The sequence below is a fragment of the Apodemus sylvaticus genome, chromosome 21 (genome assembly GCF_947179515.1).
Source record: "Apodemus sylvaticus chromosome 21, mApoSyl1.1, whole genome shotgun sequence".
NCBI lineage: Eukaryota > Metazoa > Chordata > Mammalia > Rodentia > Muridae > Apodemus > Apodemus sylvaticus.
The window spans coordinates 44,959,545-44,978,317 of NC_067492.1; the positions used below are offsets into that span (position 1 = coordinate 44,959,545).

The window sequence follows — 18,773 nt, forward strand, 5'->3', positions numbered from 1 at the left end:
GTTTTCCTTTGTAAGAGTTGCCGTGGTCATGGCATGTCTTTACAACAGTAAAACACTAAGGCATTTACCAACCAGTCTTGGCTTCAAGCCCTCCTGCCTTCCACTGCCATATGAATATGATGAAATAATGTTATGGTTGCTTTTAATAACTTCCCTTTGGTGCTCACTGCATCCACACATGTACTAAAAGTAGAACAGTACAGAGATTAGCCGGGCCCCTGCACTAGGATGGCCTGCAGATTTGTGAAGTGTTCCATACACGAAGAAAAAAAAAGTCCTCTCTTGACTTGTCTGATAAAATCCTGGATTTTTTTACATGGTGCTTCCTGACTTCCATAAGATGGCCCAGTCTCCTGTGCACTGCCTGCACCCCCTGCAGTGTGACATGGCCCAGTCTCCTATGCACTGCCTGCACCCCTTGCAGTGTGAGATGGCCCAGTCTCCTGTACACTGCCTACACCCCTTGCAGTGTGAGATGGCCCAGTCTCCTGTGCACTGCCTGTACCCCTGCAGTGTGAGATGGCCCAGTCTCCTGTGCACTGCCTACACCCCCTGCAGTGCACTCATCTGCACAGCGACTGCATCTTTCCATGTTTTTGAATCCAGAAGGAAAACAAAATGGAGAAAATGAGCAATGGGTCTGCACTCTTTTGTCTGTTTCCTGACTTGCAATGTGAACACATAAACCACTGAGACACCTCTACAAGCTCCGTGGTCCCTCAGCATCAGAGATCAAAGGGAATGGGAGCTGAAAAGGCAGAGAAGGCTCTGGAGTCCCAGTTGTATAAAGGACCAGTGGCTACATGGAGGAGTCAAAGCAAAACAAACACCAGAGAAACAACCCCGGGTGAAGGAACGTCTTGATGGAAACAAGACAGTTAGCAAAGAAAGTGAAGTGGGCAGCAATTTGGAGGAGACCTTTAAAAACACAGTGGAAAAATCCAGGAAGGTTATTGAAAGTCTGGAAAAGAGCCAAACAGAAGTGTCAAAACTGAAAGGGCCAGTCACTCAAAGAATCAAGCACCATCAATCCAGGGGCAGGGCTAAGCAGAAGGACTGCTTTTAGAGGCAGTTGAGGAGAAGATGGAGACAATAACACATGCATAAAAAATAACATTTAAAAATCAAAATTCCTAAGAACTCTGGGATACATTCAAGACATAAAACAAAAGAAGCTGCAGAGTAGAAGGAGCTGAGGTAAAGTGTAAGGGAAAGGCTCTTTTTCCCCTAAAAGTTTTATTTAATGTGCATTGGTATTTTATGTGCATGTATGCCAGTGTGAGGGTGCTGGAGTCCCTGGAGTTGCAGGAAGTTGTGAGCTGGGAATTGAACCCAGGTCCTCTGGAAGAGCATCTCTCCATATGAACCATGTCTCCAGCCCCCTGTCCCAAATTTCAGAAATGAAATGGATATCTAAATACAAGAGGGACTTAGAACCTCAAACAGACATGGCCTATTCATGACATGCCATAGTTACGATGTCAGAACTGCAAAACAAACCCAATAGCTGTCTGTCCTGGGATGTGCTAAGTCGTCTACAAAGGTGGATGTAACAGAATAGCATCGTATCTCTCATCAATATCCTGAAAGCCAGGAAAGCAGGGAGGAATATATTTCAGTGTCTGAAAGTACAACTAGCCAACACTGCTATTCCCATCAACCTTGTCTTCTAAAGTTGGTGGAGAAATGCGAACATTTCAAGACAAGTGCACACCAAGGCAGCTCACAGCAGCCAGGCCAGCGCTGCGGAAAGCAAATGATCAACTTTCAGGTAGAGCTGACATCAGAACTTCCCAAGCTGTTCCACAAAATAGAAAAGGAAGACACTCCCAAACTTGTAATGAAGCCAGTACTACCCTAATACAAACACTGGATATCCAACTAAATAAGGGAGATGAACCAGTTTTCCTCATGAATAAAAACACATTTTCAATACAGTACTGAAAGGAACACATTAGAAAGACCATCATGACCAAGTTGATTTCATCCCAGCATATAAGAGTAGGTCACTATATGCAAATCAGTTCATGGAATAGGACATGTAAAACTTGAGGCCCAAACCACATGACAATCTCAATATACACAGGGAAATCATTTGAAAAAGTCCAATATCTTTGGACATGGTGGTGTACACCTTTAATCCCAGTACCAACAAAGGTAGAGCTCTGTGAGTTTGAGTCTACTTACTGAGTTCCAGGACAGTCAGAGCTACACAGCAAGATCCTGTCTTTAAAAGAATTTTTTCAATATCCCTTCCTGATAAAAGTTCTAAAGAAATTAGTTACAGAATATATCTCAATATAGTAAAGTATGTATGTAGCAAACTGATATTCAACACACACACATACACACAAGCTCAAATTTATCTTCGGCTACTGAGCAAGTTTTAGGCCAGCCTGGAATAGGTGAGACACACCAACATAACAACACAAAACAGAACCAGACCACTATGTAGGGAACACTTGATTCCTAGATGGTGGCAACGTTTTTTGGAGGTTTGGAACCTGGAAGGGGTAAAGACCAGCTGGAGGAAGTGGGTTGCCAGAGCCTGGCTCAACTTCCTGTTCTGTCTCTGTGTTTTAATCTTTCCAGAAGTGAGTGCCCTTCACAGCCTCGAAGCTTTGGGCCACTACTGCTGCCATACTTTCTCTACTGTGTTCCTGTCAGCCATGGGTCAAATGAAGCTTTCCTCCATTACTGTGAAGTTCAAAAGTCCAATTGGTTAGACTTCTCCTCTCCTATTTGAAAGGAATTTGCACAGCTGTCTGTGATTGGCTGAGACTCAGCTATGTGCCACAATAGGAGGTCACAATCTAGCTTACAATCTTGCCACCAGATGTATATTGAGAAGCTTTTAGACTAAACCTAATGTAGATGTAATATAGGCTAAACACTTCCATTTAGAGAACTATTTAGAAAACTTCCAGAATCTGGTCTGTAGTAGTTGCTGGCCCCCAGGTATTTGCTGAGTATATATTGAACAATCACTGTAGGTGAGGAAACTATCTGCCCGACTCCATTTTAAAGTCAGGAGCCAATATGTTGTATTATTAAAAATGTTTCCATTTACTGTAAGAACTGAGTTTCTGTTTTGTCTCTGTTTCCTAGAGTCCCACCATGACATTGACTTTTTTTGAGAATACCCAACCCATCTTAACCACCCTGCCTTCTCTAATCACGTGGTGGCTGTTGCTGTTTGGTTTTTTTGAGACAGGGTTTCTTTGTATAGTTCTGGTGGTCCTGCAACTCACTCTCTAGACCAGGCTGGCTTCGAACTCAGAAATCCACCTGCCTCTGCCTCCTCTGCTGGGATTAAAGGTGTGTGCCACCATTGCCTGGCCGACTGATGTGCTGTTGAATTATTTTCTAAACTTCCTGAATGCTCCGTTGTCTTTCTTCTGTAAACCTGCTTTGCAGTGACTTTACTTCTTAACAGGGCTTAAGAACCAGGGCTCGGACTGCTCTATAAGAAACGGGACTCGGGGCTGCTCTATCTCTGACTTAGGAGGCAGTTGCTGGCCAACTCTTGGGTGTACCCCAATAAAAAAATCAAGCTTGCTTCAAATTTGGCTCAAAGGTCATGGTAGTGGTCTTATTCTGGCTGGGTGGGATTAACATCGGTAAGTAGTAGTTGTTGAGTGGCGCCCCACTATGCAGACCAGTCTGGTTTCATCTTCACTATAGGTCATAATGCTTGTAATTATTTTTTGGAACTTGGCTTCTTGTACCTCAGACCAAATGTGTCTTCTGTTAATAAGGAGAAGTACTGGATTGTCTTTTTTTGGACAAAATTTAAGAAATTTTGAAGTAAGTTGGTTTTGGGAGCGGTTTAACAATAACTGACTCATTTAAGAGTCGTCTGATGGAGAAAAGCAGCACATGAAAAAAGCCAAATCTTTATTTTTTTATTAATTTTAAACTGAAATATGTTGTTATTGTTTTAATTTTTGACTTTACGTGTTGTATGTAGGACGGGCACACCTGTCTTGCAGCTTTTATGTGCAGAGCAGAGAAAAACTTGCAGGATTAGCTCTCTCTCCACCATGTGGGTCCCAGGAGCTGAATTCCTTGTGTCTTCAGGCTTGACTGCAAGTGCCTTTACCCAGTGAGTCATTTAGCCAGGCCTTCTACAAAAAAAAAAAGTATAAATATAGGTGACATATCACACTGACATTAATCCCATCAATAAAAATCACAGACATCTTTATTACACATGAATGTCACTCGTACTTACTGTACTTTGAGGACAGCTGCGGTGGCTCAGCCTTAATCCAGTACTTCAGAGACACAGGCAGAAGCAGGTGAATCTTTTGTGAGTTTATGGCCAGCCTGGGCTATTTAGAGTTTCAAGCTAGCCAGGATATACAGTGATACCCCATCTAAAACCAAACCAACCAACCAAAGAAACAAAGTTTTGGAAATGTTTATTGAAAAGCACCTGGATTTTTTTTTAAAGTGTACCTTAAAAGACTGAAAAGTCTTCAAGATTTCCAAATAGATCTGCAACTCAAAACTGACTAAGAGTCCTTGCTAGAATATTTGAATAAAACAGCCCAAGCAAGGCCTAAGGGGCCTCAACCTGTTCAGTCTTTGTTCCTTTCTAGAAAATATTGGACCATGAAAGCTAAGAAGGGGACAGTTGTTTGCAGAAGTGAGAGGCATTTGTTTCAGTTAGCTTACTTAGAACCAGATATAGAGGGAATCGACTCCAGGTTTACCTTAATTTCTCTCTCTCTCTCTCTCTCTCTCTCTCTCTCTCTCTCTCTCTCTCTCTCTCTCTCTCTCTCTCTCTCTCTCTCTCCTGTTCTAAGACAGGGTTTCTCAGTGGAATATTGGTTATCTTAGAACTCACTCCTTAGATCAAGCTGGTCTCAAACTCAGACATCTGTTTACCTCTGCTTCCCAGAGGTAAGGGGGTGTCACCATCTCCCCGCTCCACTTTTTCATTAAATATTATTGCTGTACATATATTTGCTCTTTGAGTGAACAAATCCTTAGCAAGAGCCTGCCAAGCACCAGAATTTAAGAGCTTCAGAGCAGGAAGACATCAGCCATACAGTAGCTAAGGGACTCTGAACAGTGTTTTTATCTTGGAGATTGAGTTTTCTAATCTGTTAAGTGGAGATGCTGATCCTTGGGACTAGATAAGGAAGTGGCTGCAAAACACGGGGTGCACAGATACCAGTCTGGCTCATTACAGATAGGACAAGTTGATAAAAAGAAGAGCTCACATGCTGCGGGACTTGTGGCAACTCTGGTTGCAAAGCTGGGAGAGAAAGAAGACAAAGTCTGTCTTACTCCTTGGTTGAGGAGCAAGTTTTGTTTTATGTTTTAAATTGTGTGTGCATCTGTGTTGGTATGTGCATACGGTATGTAAGTGTGCCTGTGGATACCAGAGGTATAGCTTCCCATGCAGCTGAGGTTATTGGTGACTCAACCCCCCCCCCACACACACACACAAGGGTCTTTTAAAGGCAAAGTACAAGGAAGTGGGAACAAAGGGATGTAAAGGAAATCAAGATGTTACTTTTGAATTTCAGGCATCAAGCATATCACAGTTGGCTGCTGTCAGGAGCAGGGCCTCCCAGGAAATAGATTCCATTATCAACAACATCCCTATGCTATGTTAATGGCTTCCTTCTACCTTCATGTGAGAATGCAAGATGCTGAAAAGCTGTTTGTGTCTCTGTGTTCTGTGACCCTCCCTGGGAGCTACAGTGTTAGCAAGCTTCTAACTTAGCACTGTTTCAGAATTGAATCAGTGTTTTTGTGAACACAGAAAAGGTTACAATAACTATGAATTGACAACTTACCCTTTGACCTCTTATGTCCATTGTTATGTTATGTGTTGTTAGTTATGAAAGAAAAACATTCAGATTTCTTGAGGGGAAAATATCTATACTTCCAGAATTTGAGAGCCCAGCATTATTTTTTGCTGGACCCAATAATTTAGAAAGAGCACAGAGACGTGGCTAGACTTTTGATAGATCTATGGCAATCAGTGGGTAGCAGACCTTGATCTGGAGATGTTGCAAATACCTGATGAAGAAACTTCCTAGGAAGTTTCAGCAGCCTCTCACCACTATTAGCCCAGAAACATTAAATAAGCACCCTAGTACCTGACTCTCAAGCCCTGTACTAAATTCCCTTCCCTTCTTACCAGGTCCATCACAACTGCAGGACAGAAGAGTAAAGATCTCACAGGAAACAATATAATATACATCTAACAGGCCTCTAGGCGTTAGCACAACTGACTCCATGATGGAAGTACCATTCAGGCTTTGGAACCCAGCATGGAAACAGCGCCACCTCCTAAAACTGGAGACTTCATCCATTGAAGTCCATAATTCTGGGGAAGTTCCTAAGTGTATTGACCTTGCTTTTTGGCTTCCTTAGTTTCACTTCTGGCTTACTGTTTATGTTAACTGAATGTGGCTTCTGTGCTTAAAAGCTCAACCTGAGAAAGGCTCACTGGTACACGAGGATCCTGAACACCCAGCACAACCACCACAAAGCTAATAAAAATTTTCTATGGCTTAACCCCATGGCAGAGCAGTCTTCCCTGGTGGATACCTCACAACAGGAGCACGTAATCATATTTTCCCATGCTCAAACACTTAACCTGAAGCAAGGCAACGTTCTGGTGTGTTTCAAATTCCACTGACAAGTGAATAAATGTGAAGGCACTTAACTTTCAAAGCTGTTCATTCCTGCAGGGGACAGTGAATGCCTCTAAACCTGCTCTTGAGATGCAGAGGCACAAAGATTTTGAATTCTAGGATTCAACGTCTCTAAGCTTAGATACAGAGAACCTATGCCAATAAACATCAAACAAACAAACAAGCAAACAAAACCAAAGTTTGTGCTATTCTGTCATACACTGCTTGTTTCCTATCTCCATGGTTTTGAATTTTGTCTTTATCCCTACAAAAACTAAGACCAAATCCCCTAGAATTCCCAGTACTGGGTGTTGATAACTATAAGGCAGCCCTGGGAGTCACAGGCAGAATCCTGAGTTCCACGCAACACCAGGGCTATATGGAGAGACCTTGTCTCAAATAACCACAGCAGCAAGAAAATAGTTGCTTCGCAGAAAGAGAAGAATCACATTATCTTGAATTTGAAGACTACAACAAAGACTTAAGATAAAGGCATATTGGTTTTTTTTTCATCATTTTCTTGTATACAAAGAGATAAGACTACTCCCATAGCTGACAAATTACTTAGTGTAACTTCTTTGTATTCTTGCTTAAGTTTTTTTTTTAAAAAGGCCTGGCAGTGGTGACACATGCCTTTAGTCCCAGCACTGAGGGGGCAAAGGCAGGCAGAAGATCGCTAGGCTCGAGGCCAGCCTGGTCTACAGAGTGAGTTTCAGGATGATTAGTGCTTCTCAGAGCAACCCTGTCTCAAAAAACCAAGATGAAGGGGAAAAGAAAAGGAAGTTGAAAAATAACCACTAAACTCAGAAAAGGAGTGTTTGCCAGGAGTATTGACAAGTGTTCTTAATTCCAGCACCCAGGAGGCAGAAGCAGGGGCATCTTTTCTGAGTCCTGGTTTACATAGCCAGGACAGCCTGTGCTACACAGTGAATAATACCCCGTTCCTGGTCTAGAAAAGAAAATAGAAGAATATTAAGAAATAATAGGAAGGCTCAGGATTCTGTTGAGGTAACAATACACCAGCAACCTCGCAGAAGTATTATTAAAAGGAATATTGCTGTTAAACACCTTAAAATTCCATGTGTGATGGGTGTGCTTGTAGGCAGGCACTGTGGATTCTTGGCTGTTGGTTTCTACCTTTTATTCCCATTCCCCACTGAACCACGGCAGGAAACAGAAACGACCACCAGGGTGCGCTGTAGTTCCACAGCAGCAGGATCAGGCTGGGCTCTGTGGCCATTGTGAAGCTCTGGGTGGCCATGGTTTTTCTGCTTTTAAAGATTGGTGATAGGAAAAAATTCACAGGAAACCTGAAAACACTTTGCTGAAAACAGTCCCAAATTTACTGTGATTTAGAGATCGGTTTTTCAGGGAGAAAAAAAAAATCCAGGGTGGGGTTCTCTGCTTTGCTGGGTGAAAGGACTTTCCTGCTAGACAAAGAAAAGATTAGAAAATCCTGTTGAAAGTTAGTTTTCTATATGATCCAGTTGTTGATGGATAATACTATTTCTAAAAGTTCCAAGATAGGGTATATTTATTTAAAGAAACATAAACATTTCAACTTTTTTTTCTCAAGCATTTTCATTCTCTTTATTCCAAAATGTCAATATTTATGAACTAGGGGTTTGTGGGAAATGTTACTTAGCATTGGAGAAGCCAGGGTTTGTCTTGTCTGTCCCTGGGGACTTGAGCCTGAGTGCCAGAGGGCAGTATGTGGCTGGAGGGACCTAGCCCTTCCTTCTTGGCACCCTGTGGTGAACTCTTTGAAGTAGAAGGAAATTATGTTTTCTACTTCATATGCGGACACCTCAAGACCAGCAATGGCTGCCAGTTTCTGTATATCATTGTGCTATAAAAACAAGCGTACGGACAGCAAAAACTGCACTGGCAGGGCCAGCGCCTATACAAGTGAATGTGGCGGCTCCGCTAAGGTCCACACACCTGAATTTCTGAATACTACATGAGGATCTGCATAGCGTTTGTGTAGTCCACGACAATACTCAACAAAGGTGAGCCCAAATCATGAAATATTAGTAAATTGTGGTGCTTATATTTACTTTGAGAACTTTTTCTCCTTTTAAGATGATGGGGGAACAAAGAACATTATTTTTAATCTGAATGATGTGTTTCCTTTCTACTGTCTGTTGCTAGGTTCTGAGATACAAATTAAGCCACAAGTTGGTAAATGTCACTAGAAAGAATGAGAATAGGAAATATATCAGATTCATGAGAGCCACTAACAAAACAGGAAGAAAGGAATTAAGGAATGAAGGAAGACTTAGAAGCAAAAGTCACACAGTAAACCCTTGTCTCAGATGAAATGAAGACTTGTGCCATGGTCCCAGTGCCAACAGTCTTACATAAAGGCTGCCCCCCCCCTTATTCTTTCTTTACATTTAAATCTGTAACCCTTTGCCCCTCAAATATTTAAGTCTCCTGGTGTCAGTTCTCTAATCACTAATCATGATTCTTTCTTTGTTCTATGTGCTTTAGCAGTTTTTATTTAGCTTGCTTTATTTTAAATGTTCCAACAAAACACTTAACTGCTGTCCAAAAAGCTTGCTGTATAAATAACGAGATAAAACTTCATAGAACATTTTATTTTCCTAGGTCAGGAAGTAATTGTCTTCTTTGGTTTTTTGGAAAAGTGTCAAAAGAATTATTGAGATTAACAAAGAAGCAGTTAGAAGCCTCTGCTTTTGGGAAGCAAAGAGTTCTCCATTTCCTGAACACATGGGTGTGGCCTTGACTTTTCCCTCCCTGTGACCTGCTCTTCATGGATGGCTTTCTCTCCCTTTGCCACTGTTTGCAGTTCTAGTCCCCAGCCTGGCTTTCCTCATCTGGAAAGGGCTTGGAAACACTTAGCCCAGAACTGTAGAGGCCTCGGGATTTGTAACAGATTCAGTCCTTAGCATTGCATAATGTCCAGTGTGTGGTTTGCTCTTCTGCCTTTTCCTTATTGGTTAGAAAAACAAGAAACAAAACACAATTTTATCTCTCCCTATACCTTTTAAGTACCAATATGAAACTTATGTGTAGTAACTTGTACAATAGTAGCTAACGTTTCCAGGGGGCACCTTCCTTTGTAAATGGGTGGTGGCGGAGCTAGGGGCTAACACAGGCTGTTCCATAACCAGTCAGCCACTCTGAGAACGGGGAATGATCTATCCCTCACACCCAACAGCTTGCAAAGCCAGGGACAAAACCTGCAAGCCTTTGATTATGGTCAGAAGGATAGTTTGACTCTTACCTCTGTCCTGTGGGGAGAATGACATTCTGAACTGCCAGACACTTTGTAAGATTTCTATGAGCAGGAGGCTTTCTGGGAAAGAACAATGACATACCATTGCCCTCTCCCTTGGGGAGTTAAGTCATATGGTCTGTGCTTAATTTAAAAAAAATAAAATGTATATGTGAGTGTTTTGCCCAAATGCATGTATGTCCACCACATGCATGCCCAGTGCCCAGGGAGATCAGAACAGATGTCAGATCTGGAGCTGATATACAGGTTATGAGCTGTCATGTGGGTTCTGAGAATCAAACCCTGGTCCTCTCTAAGAGCAACTGCTCTTAAGCTCTGAACCATCTCTCTGGCCTCTGTTTGCACAGTCCTTTGAAAACAACACAATGGTCTCTGGCCACTGTACACTCTCACTCCTGAGCCTGCTCCATCATGTCACCTTTGTTGGTATTCTGTCTAAGCTCCACCCCACACCTACCTGGCAGTAGCCAGGTATGCCCTGCACCATAGAACTGGCCCACTATAAAAGGGGATACTTGCCCCTCCTCCCTCTCTCTCTCTCTCTCTCTCTCTCTCTCTCTCTCTCTCTCTCTGTCTCTGTCTGTCTGCCTTTCTCTACCACTAACTCCCATCCTCTACCCTGAATAAATTCTATTATATACCATGCCTGTGTGTGCATGGTCCCTCAGGGGGCAGAGGTGCCAGGACTAGGGCCTGCCTGGGCATCCCCTTCCCCCATACCGCCCTGCCACACTCCCTTAACCCCCATCGTCCCTTTTTAAGCCCCTTCAACCTTATAATCAAGTCGTTCTTCTACACTCTGCTCTGTTGCCACAGTGATCACAAGGACCTGCGAGCTGGAAAAAAGTCAGAAGGCATCCCAGCAACATTTCCATGGGTTGTACCTCCTGCCTCTTTAACCCAGTCACAACATGCTTAACAGAATCAGTACAGGAGACAAGCCTCGGAAAGCACGCATGAGAATTCTGTTGGGTAGAGTGTATATGTGAATATATTGTCCTTGTGCACATGTATATTTGTGTTTAATTTGTGATTAATTTATTATTATTTAAGGATTTGTATGAACCCTATGTTTCTGTGTATTAGTTGTATATGATTTGGTTTTGATATTGTATACCCATGCATGGTTTTTGTTTTTGTGTTTGTTTTTGTGTTTGGGGTTTTTTTTTTGGTTGTTTTTTTTGGGGGGGGGGTTGGTCTTTTTTGAGCCAGGGTTTCTCTGTGTAGCCCTGGCTGTCCTGGAACTCACTCAGTAGACAAGGCTAGGCTCGAATTCAGAAATCAGCCTGCCTCTGCCTCCCAGAGTGCTGGGATTACAGGCCCATGCATGTTTTAAAGATGCATTTGAAGGTTTTCTATTTCTGTTCAGTCCAAAAATGGAATTACTACACAAAATTTGATTCTACATTAAGGTGAAAAAGAGCCAATTCCCTTTAGCCAACTACCAATGTTATAGTGTGTGAAACTCAAGGTTAAAAATATTCCATTTTTCTTAGGAAAGAAAAACCCATATATTCAAATTAATAGCATCTTTTGGAGGAGTTGCTTGTTTCAACAGGTCTGCTATTGTTCCAGATCTTTTAGGGTATTCTTTTAGAATTAGTTTTAGTATTTGCTAAGTAACCCAGTTAACCATGTGCCCACAGTCCCAGCACTTGGAAGGCTGAAACACAAGGAACTTCAAGAAAACTTGGTCTATAGACCATGCTTCTGCCTCTGCCTCTGCCTCTGCCTCTGCCTCTGCCTCTGCCTACCCCCTCGATGTTCACCTCTCCCCTCCCCCATCTCCTTCTTCCCACTCTCATAAATATCCCTGTATACATACTCACATGCACGTGTGCCAATGAAGAAAGAGAAACAAAAAAGAATAAAGAAAGAAAAAGAATAGCTGGATTATATCAGTCTTCTTATATTTAGGCTAAGTAGTTTTATCTCTTAACTGTAATCTAGAGTTGTTTTAAAAATCCATAGCAGTTTTCTGACTGCTTATGTTGGACATCATTCATACGTGTAGACAAATTCAGGTAGACTTATTCAAATGAAGTGGCACTGTTGGTAGTCATTTTGTAAATGTAAATGTTTATGCCATAAAATGAGGGTCCTCACAAACAGATAGATGCAGTTACTTAAAAAGAAGCCATTGTGAGGTTTTCACCCAGAGTCTGCTGTGTTCAGTTAGCGAGTCCAGAAAGTTCCAAGAGAGAAGACCAATCCAGTCTTCCACCAAGCTCAAGCCTGCGATGCTCCTTCACCCTCACACAGATCTGGTTAGTGAGCCACTGCAGTGCCTTTGTATGTAATTAAATCTAAGCCAGTCACTGCAGAGTAAAGGAGGATGGTTTCATGGACCATGTTGTGAAGCAGAAGCAGGAAAACAACATGAACTTGTTTGAGGAAGGATCCAGATTTGAAGATAGTAAGATCTGAGTAGTAGCAGTTAGGGAGAGGCTCAGATGATCTGCAGGGTATTTGTGTCTGGCTATTGGCTTAAAAAGACAGAGATTAGTATTAAGAGAGAAACTAAAAGAAAACAAATAAACCACCAAGGTCTTTGCTCAATGACCATCCTCAGACCAAATTACAGTGGGGGCTGCACAGCAGATGCGATCCGGGACACAGGCAAAAGGCCCTGAAGAGCCTGCCTGCAAGGGTGGCAGTGCTGGTCCTTGGGCCTGCAAGCTCCTGAGCCATCTTCAGACCCTCAGATCTGCCAAGCTCCTCCTCCTCCCTGCTCCAACTGCAGAAGATTTGAAGTCTTGGGGGCCAATCCACAAAGTGCAACCCACAAAGCTAAGCATTCATTCTGTGTATCCACTGTGTAGCAGCTGGAATCAGAACAAACCCGGGAACTTAAAAAGAAATCCCAGTAGCTATGCTCCTCAGGCCTTGAGAAAGAAATCCCAGTAGCTGTGGTCCTCAGGCCTTGAGAAAGAAATCCCAGTAGCTGTGTTCCACAGGACTTGAGAAAGAAATCCCAGTACCTGTGCTCCTCAGGCCTTGAGAAAGAAATCCCAGTAGCTGTGCTCCTCAGGCTTTGAGTATGGCAGCAAATAACTCACAATGAGGTAGCAATTTTTTTCTCTGGAAAGGATTCCTGGAATTGGTGTGGCGGTGTGGCTATCTTTTTTTTCTTTTCTTTCTCCTTTCTTTCTTTCTTTCTTTCTTTCTTTCTTTCTTTCTTTCTTTCTTTCTTTCTTTCTCCTTTCTTTCTTTCTTTCTTTCTTTCTTTCTTTTCTTTCTTTCTCCTTTCTTTCTTTTTCTCCTTTCTTTCTCCTTTCTTTCTTTCTCTCTCTTTCTCTCTCTTTCTCTCTCCCCCTCCCTCCCTCCCTCTCTCCTGTCTTCTCTCTCTCTCTCTCTCTCTCTCTTTCTTTCTTTCCTTTCTTTTAATGAATCTGTCTCCTTTAAAATAAAACCCATGAATAATTTATATTGTTGCCAAAGATGGCTTGTTTTTATTATTATTAAGTGTCTGGGGATAAAGGTCATTGGGCCCCTGGGGCTATGTGACCTTAAGACTAACCTGGTCTGGCCAGGTCACTTTCTGGGAAGAGGCCCTCCCTGAGAGGAGAGAATGGTCTCTGACATCCTCATATCCTCAGTCTGGACCTGAAGCCCAGCTGGGATTAGCCTGTTTGGAACTTGATAGAAAGAATTAAGGACACAGAGCAGGGTTTCTGGAGCAGCTGAAGGAGATGAGTGATGATGAGATTCTCATGACACCTTAATTACTTATATAACAAAAGCAGCTGTGTTTCCTCTGTCTTCCCTTTCCTAGCTATGGTGTCAAACCTTTACACAGTAAAGCACAGGAAGCCAGCTCTTAAACACCATATTGCTATGTGATTCTGTTGTCTGAAATAACTAGAAGAGCTGATTGGTAAGATAGGAGGTAAGTGGTGGTCAGAATTTAGGAATTAGAATAAGGAGTGTGTACTTAATGGATATGAGATGCGTTGTGGGGTAATAGGACTCACTATGCTGCTAGACAGTTCAAACTAGATGTTTGAGAACATGAGGTATTTAAGCCCACTGGGTTAGATGCTTTAAAGTGATTAAAATGGTAAGTTTTACCCTGCTATTTATTTTCCCTAAACTCATTCCTCTTAGGTAAATCACAGGCAAGGTCCAATCAGAGACATTAATTGTTAAGTCATTTGCATAATTTACCAATTTCAGGAGAAGTTCAGAGTAATGAAGGGTCTTCTGGTGTGCCCCAGAACACGAGGAAGAAGATGCTGTAAATGAGAAATAGGTGAAGCTGGGCTGATCTTGTGAGGAAACGGTGAGGTGATGCTGTGTATTAACTGGCCTAAACTTTGGGATGCACAAATGTTCATGTAAATAATGTTTCTGGTGTGTGTGTAAGGATGAGCTTGTGGCCTGAGTAAGTCAGAGTCTCTCCTGACATGGGTGGGCACTGCTTAATCTGGTCAAGGCCTGGAGCAAATGACAGGACAAGTAAGGAAGAATTCTTTCTCTCTGCCTGTCTGTAGACTAGAACTTTAAAAAACAAAAAAACAGGTAAGGCCAATAAACCCTTTCCTTAGCACATATTAACTGTACAAAGTAATGGATCGTATTGTGCCGTTGCCACACAGGCATAAGGGAGGGATCCACATGTCCATTACTCTGTCTGGGACTTCCACACTCTTTCTTCTCCTGTATCCCCAACAATCCCTCCTTTACTTTCATAACCCCACTTTTAATTTGATATCTGAGAGCAAAACCTGTATCAATAAAATTAGAGGTGAAAAAAGTGGACCCTTCAACAGGAACAAATAAAACCTTGAAAACACTCTGAGATATTAAACTCCAATAAAATTTATTTTGGTTTTTTGAGACAGTTTTTCCATGTAACAGCCTTGGCTGTTTTGGAACTCTGTTTGTAGATCAGGCTGGTCTCTGCCTCCTGAGTGCTGGGGCTAAAGGCATGTGCTACACCCCACTGGCAATATATTTGAAAATTAAGACCTGGAAGGAAGCATTGTAGACCATTTGTCTACCAAAACATAAGTGAGAGGACAAGAAAGCTGAACAGCTGCATTGAGCAATGAGCTCACAGCAAGTGATAGGTCCTTCCAACAAAGCTAACCCCAGGACTGGAGGGGTTCACTGCTGAGTTCTATTAGTCCTTTGAAGAAGAGTTATAACCAATGGTTTTCAAACTATTCCATAAAATAACCCTCCTATAAATCCAATATTTCCTGATACCAGTCTGGATACAGACATAGTCATTAAAAAAAAAAAAACAATTTAAATCAATTTCCTTGGTAAACATAGATTAAAACAAAAACAAAAACAAACCCCAAAAACTTCCTAAACTGAATTTAACAGCACATTGAGAAGCTCAGACAGTGTGGATTTCATGCCAGCAGTGAAAGGGTAATTCAACGTATGCAAATCAATAAGTGTTGCTGCCAGCAGCTACAAATGAACCAGATGCCTGAAAAAGAACCCTGGGGATGCATGGGAAGGCAAGGTGGCAAAAAGGAAGAGGGCCAGGGCAACATTTGCTGGTCCAGGCCCAAGGTTAATGGCTGTCAGACCATTTAACAGTTTGGGCGAGCCCCTCCTCCCAGAGTCTGGGGTGAGTTCCAGGGAACTGTTCTGGCTGTTCCTGGCTCCACTGTCAGCAGGTGGCCTGCTGGGAAAAGTCTGCCAGCTCTGCAGATACTCCAGGTGGTGGCTCCACTGCTCAGGCAGCTGGAACTTGTAGACCTGAGGAACAAAGAACTTCCCCTTTACTCTGAGTGCTCCACCCTAGGTGGAGCAGGATCCTGACTAGCACAGGACTTTCTGCTCAACAAAGGCTGGGAGAGGAAGTTCACCTTGATCAATGTCAGTTCCAACCTTGTGCCATGACACCCACTTATGGCTCTGTACAAATAAGCATATGTATGAGGGGGAAAAATCCTTTGACAAAATTCAATATCCCTTCAGGATAAAAGCCCTGGAGTCACTGGGAATGGAAGGGGTATATCTCAACAAAATAAAAGCTGCATATGACCAGCCCAAGCCAGCATTGTACAGGATGCTGAGAAACACTTCCTCCTCAATAGTGTGTGAGACAGAGCCCTGTGCTTTCCAGTCCTTTCCATGGTGGTGCTGGGACTCACGAAAGGCAGAAATCAAACCATTTCTGTCTGCAGAGGATGTTGCCGTCTAGCTGATACACCAGGAAGATGTTTAGATTTGATAAATACTTTTAGCAAAGGAGTGGGACACAAAAGCAACATATGAAACACTAGTAGCTTTCTTACCTGCTGAGAAAGGAGCCGGGTAAACAACAGTGATTTGTGGCTTTCTCTCAGATGCACATGGAGAGCTACAATGCTGGGTTTCTGCCTTCTTGACCCCTCATGTTTGTGTGGTACATACTTCACCAATAGAGCCTTTCGTAGGCCCTGTTCTTTCTTATTCATTATCCTGAGGGTCTCTTGGATATTTTCATTCTCTTCACTAGGACTTCAGTAATAAGAAGCTTGGCTGTGGGAGTGGGAGGAGCTACAGGAGTGGGCGTGTCTGAAGTGGTTGCTCCATGCAGGCCCATTGCCCCTCCTCCTAGTGAAAAAAATAAGAATTTCTGAAATCAAAGAGATCTTCATGGAGGTCGTCAGAATTTGAGGAGCAGAATTTGGTTAGGGATAAATTACACACACACACACACACACAATACATTAAACTTGTGCTTTTCTGTGTGTGAGTGCTGGTGTGCAGGTGTGGAAATCTGAGGATACCACTGGGGAGGTCAGCTCTCTCCTTCCACCTTGAGGCAGGGTCTCTTGCTTCTGCTAGCTGTCTGGTGAGCTTGTAAGCAGTTCTGTTTCCATCTTCCATCTTGCCATAGACACCCCTCACATGGCTTACAGAGATGGATCAGGTGGTCAGGCTTGCCTGAGCCTTTTCCTGGTGAGCCACCTCCACAGGCCAGGCTATGTGATTTCTTATGGCAGACAGAGCAGACTAAAAGGATCCCACCATTCATCTGTACTGTAAGCCATTCTGCAGCCTGCATTTGCATATCGAAGGGCATTATCTGACATGCTCATCTGCATGGCCTCCATTAAACATCCATATCAGCAAGTGAGGGGCCTGGGCTGTTGGCAGCTCACACTGCACATTAGAAATGGTCTTAGAGGTTTGTGGTACTTTAAGACTACTGGTGATGCTCACAACTAAGAGAAGTCTTAGACAGAATGACGTAAATTTCATTTACTGTTGTATACTGTATTCCAAAAACATTAAGTGAGGAAATTACATTTAAATTAAGATTGCTAGACCTAAATTTGGGTGGACAAATCTCAAATAGCCTAAAAACATAACAAATGAAAATACTTAATGTCATATTATAATACCCTTAAATATCTATATGGACTATAAACAAAAATTTAGTGAACAAAAAGATCCTACAAATATATTTAGACACACCGATTAAAATATTTTCCATAATCAAGGGGGTCATCTACCTGGTCTGCCATAATTCTTCCAAAATAACTGTTTCTCAATAAAAGTATTTTCTGGTTATTATGAATTGTTAATTCTAAGTTTCCACTTTACAGATATATTATAGATATAGGTTAGGTATCTAGATTGTACACTTGACATCAACAAGGTGGGCCAGAGAGACGCCTCAGCAGGTAAGGTGCTTGTCTCCAACACTGATGGCCTCAGCTCAATCCTCTGCACTCATTATGATGAAAGGGCAGAACTGACTCCCCAAGCTGTGCACGTTCAGACCTCCACAACTAGACATTCCCAGGTAGACATCAACAAATATTACTTTTTTAAAAAATATAATGCTACTCTTTTATGTATATAAAAAGGTATACACAGGAGAGGCTTGTAAACTTTTTGCTTTGATTAAGGAGTAAATTCGGGTCTGGGAATGAAGCTCAGTTGGCAGAATGCTTGCCTCAAATGAACAGAGCCCTGGGTTCAATCCCTGCGTTGAATAAACAGAATCATGGATACACTTGTAATCGGACCACTGCGAAGGTGGACATAGAAGCATCATTCTAGGCAATAAAACGAAATCCAGAACAGCCTGGTCTACATGAGACTTTATCTCATTAAAGAAAGAAAACATGTCACTTCGAAGGTAAATTTAATTAGCCAAATCAATTTAACAAGAATCCTTTGGTTCCAGGAAGCTGGCTAAAAGCTTGCAAAATCCAGAAGATAGTTTTCAAGGCAGTTTGGTCTGTTTGGTCAAGCCCAATATTTGCATAGCAGATCTGATTTCAAGAATAAAGTTCTTTCTGGGGCTGGTGGATATTGGGTAAGCAGCCCACCATCATAAGCAGGTGCATTAACTATTGTTTCTCCACCCAGACCTACCTCCAGTTGTAGCAGTTAAATAAAACCAGACAGGTTGGTTTAATGTAGATGAAATGTTTTTCAGTACTCGAGCATTAGAAGGCAGACAAAAAAAACTGTCAACCAGCTAAGAAAGGGTAGCGGTGCAGGACCCTCTTACCTTCGGTTTTTGAAACTACAGGGGTTGGATCCATCTCCTCCAGTTATTTCCATTACATGGGCAAGGCATTTTCAGAACCAAATTCTTTTTGATCAGCCAAGTCAATGAGTGGGAGGAGCTACAGGAGTGGGCGTGTCTGAAGTGGTTGCTTCATGCAGGCCCTTTGCTCCTACCTTGACCTAAATCAAAAAGTTTTTTTGTTCCTCTTCTCCGTTGTTAATTCTGATATGTTGGCCTGAATCAAGAGGCTTTAGTTGTTTTGGGGGGATGTCATGTATGCTATCTTGTCCTCTAACAAGAAGCTTCTGTTCTTCTGGGATAGGGTTCTGTGATGTAACTGTGTGTCCAAAACCTTGGTATAGGCCCACTGTGGAGG

The 18,773-nt window shown here is 42.4% G+C and overlaps 1 non-coding gene across 1 annotated transcript; it reads left to right on the forward strand.

Annotated features, from left to right (window-relative positions):
* Positions 1-159: 159 nt before the first annotated feature.
* LOC127672234 (U6 spliceosomal RNA) lies at positions 160-263 on the forward strand. The gene has a single exon (XR_007974892.1). It is a non-coding gene; the product is annotated as a U6 spliceosomal RNA (small nuclear RNA).
* Positions 264-18,773: the final 18,510 nt, after the last annotated feature.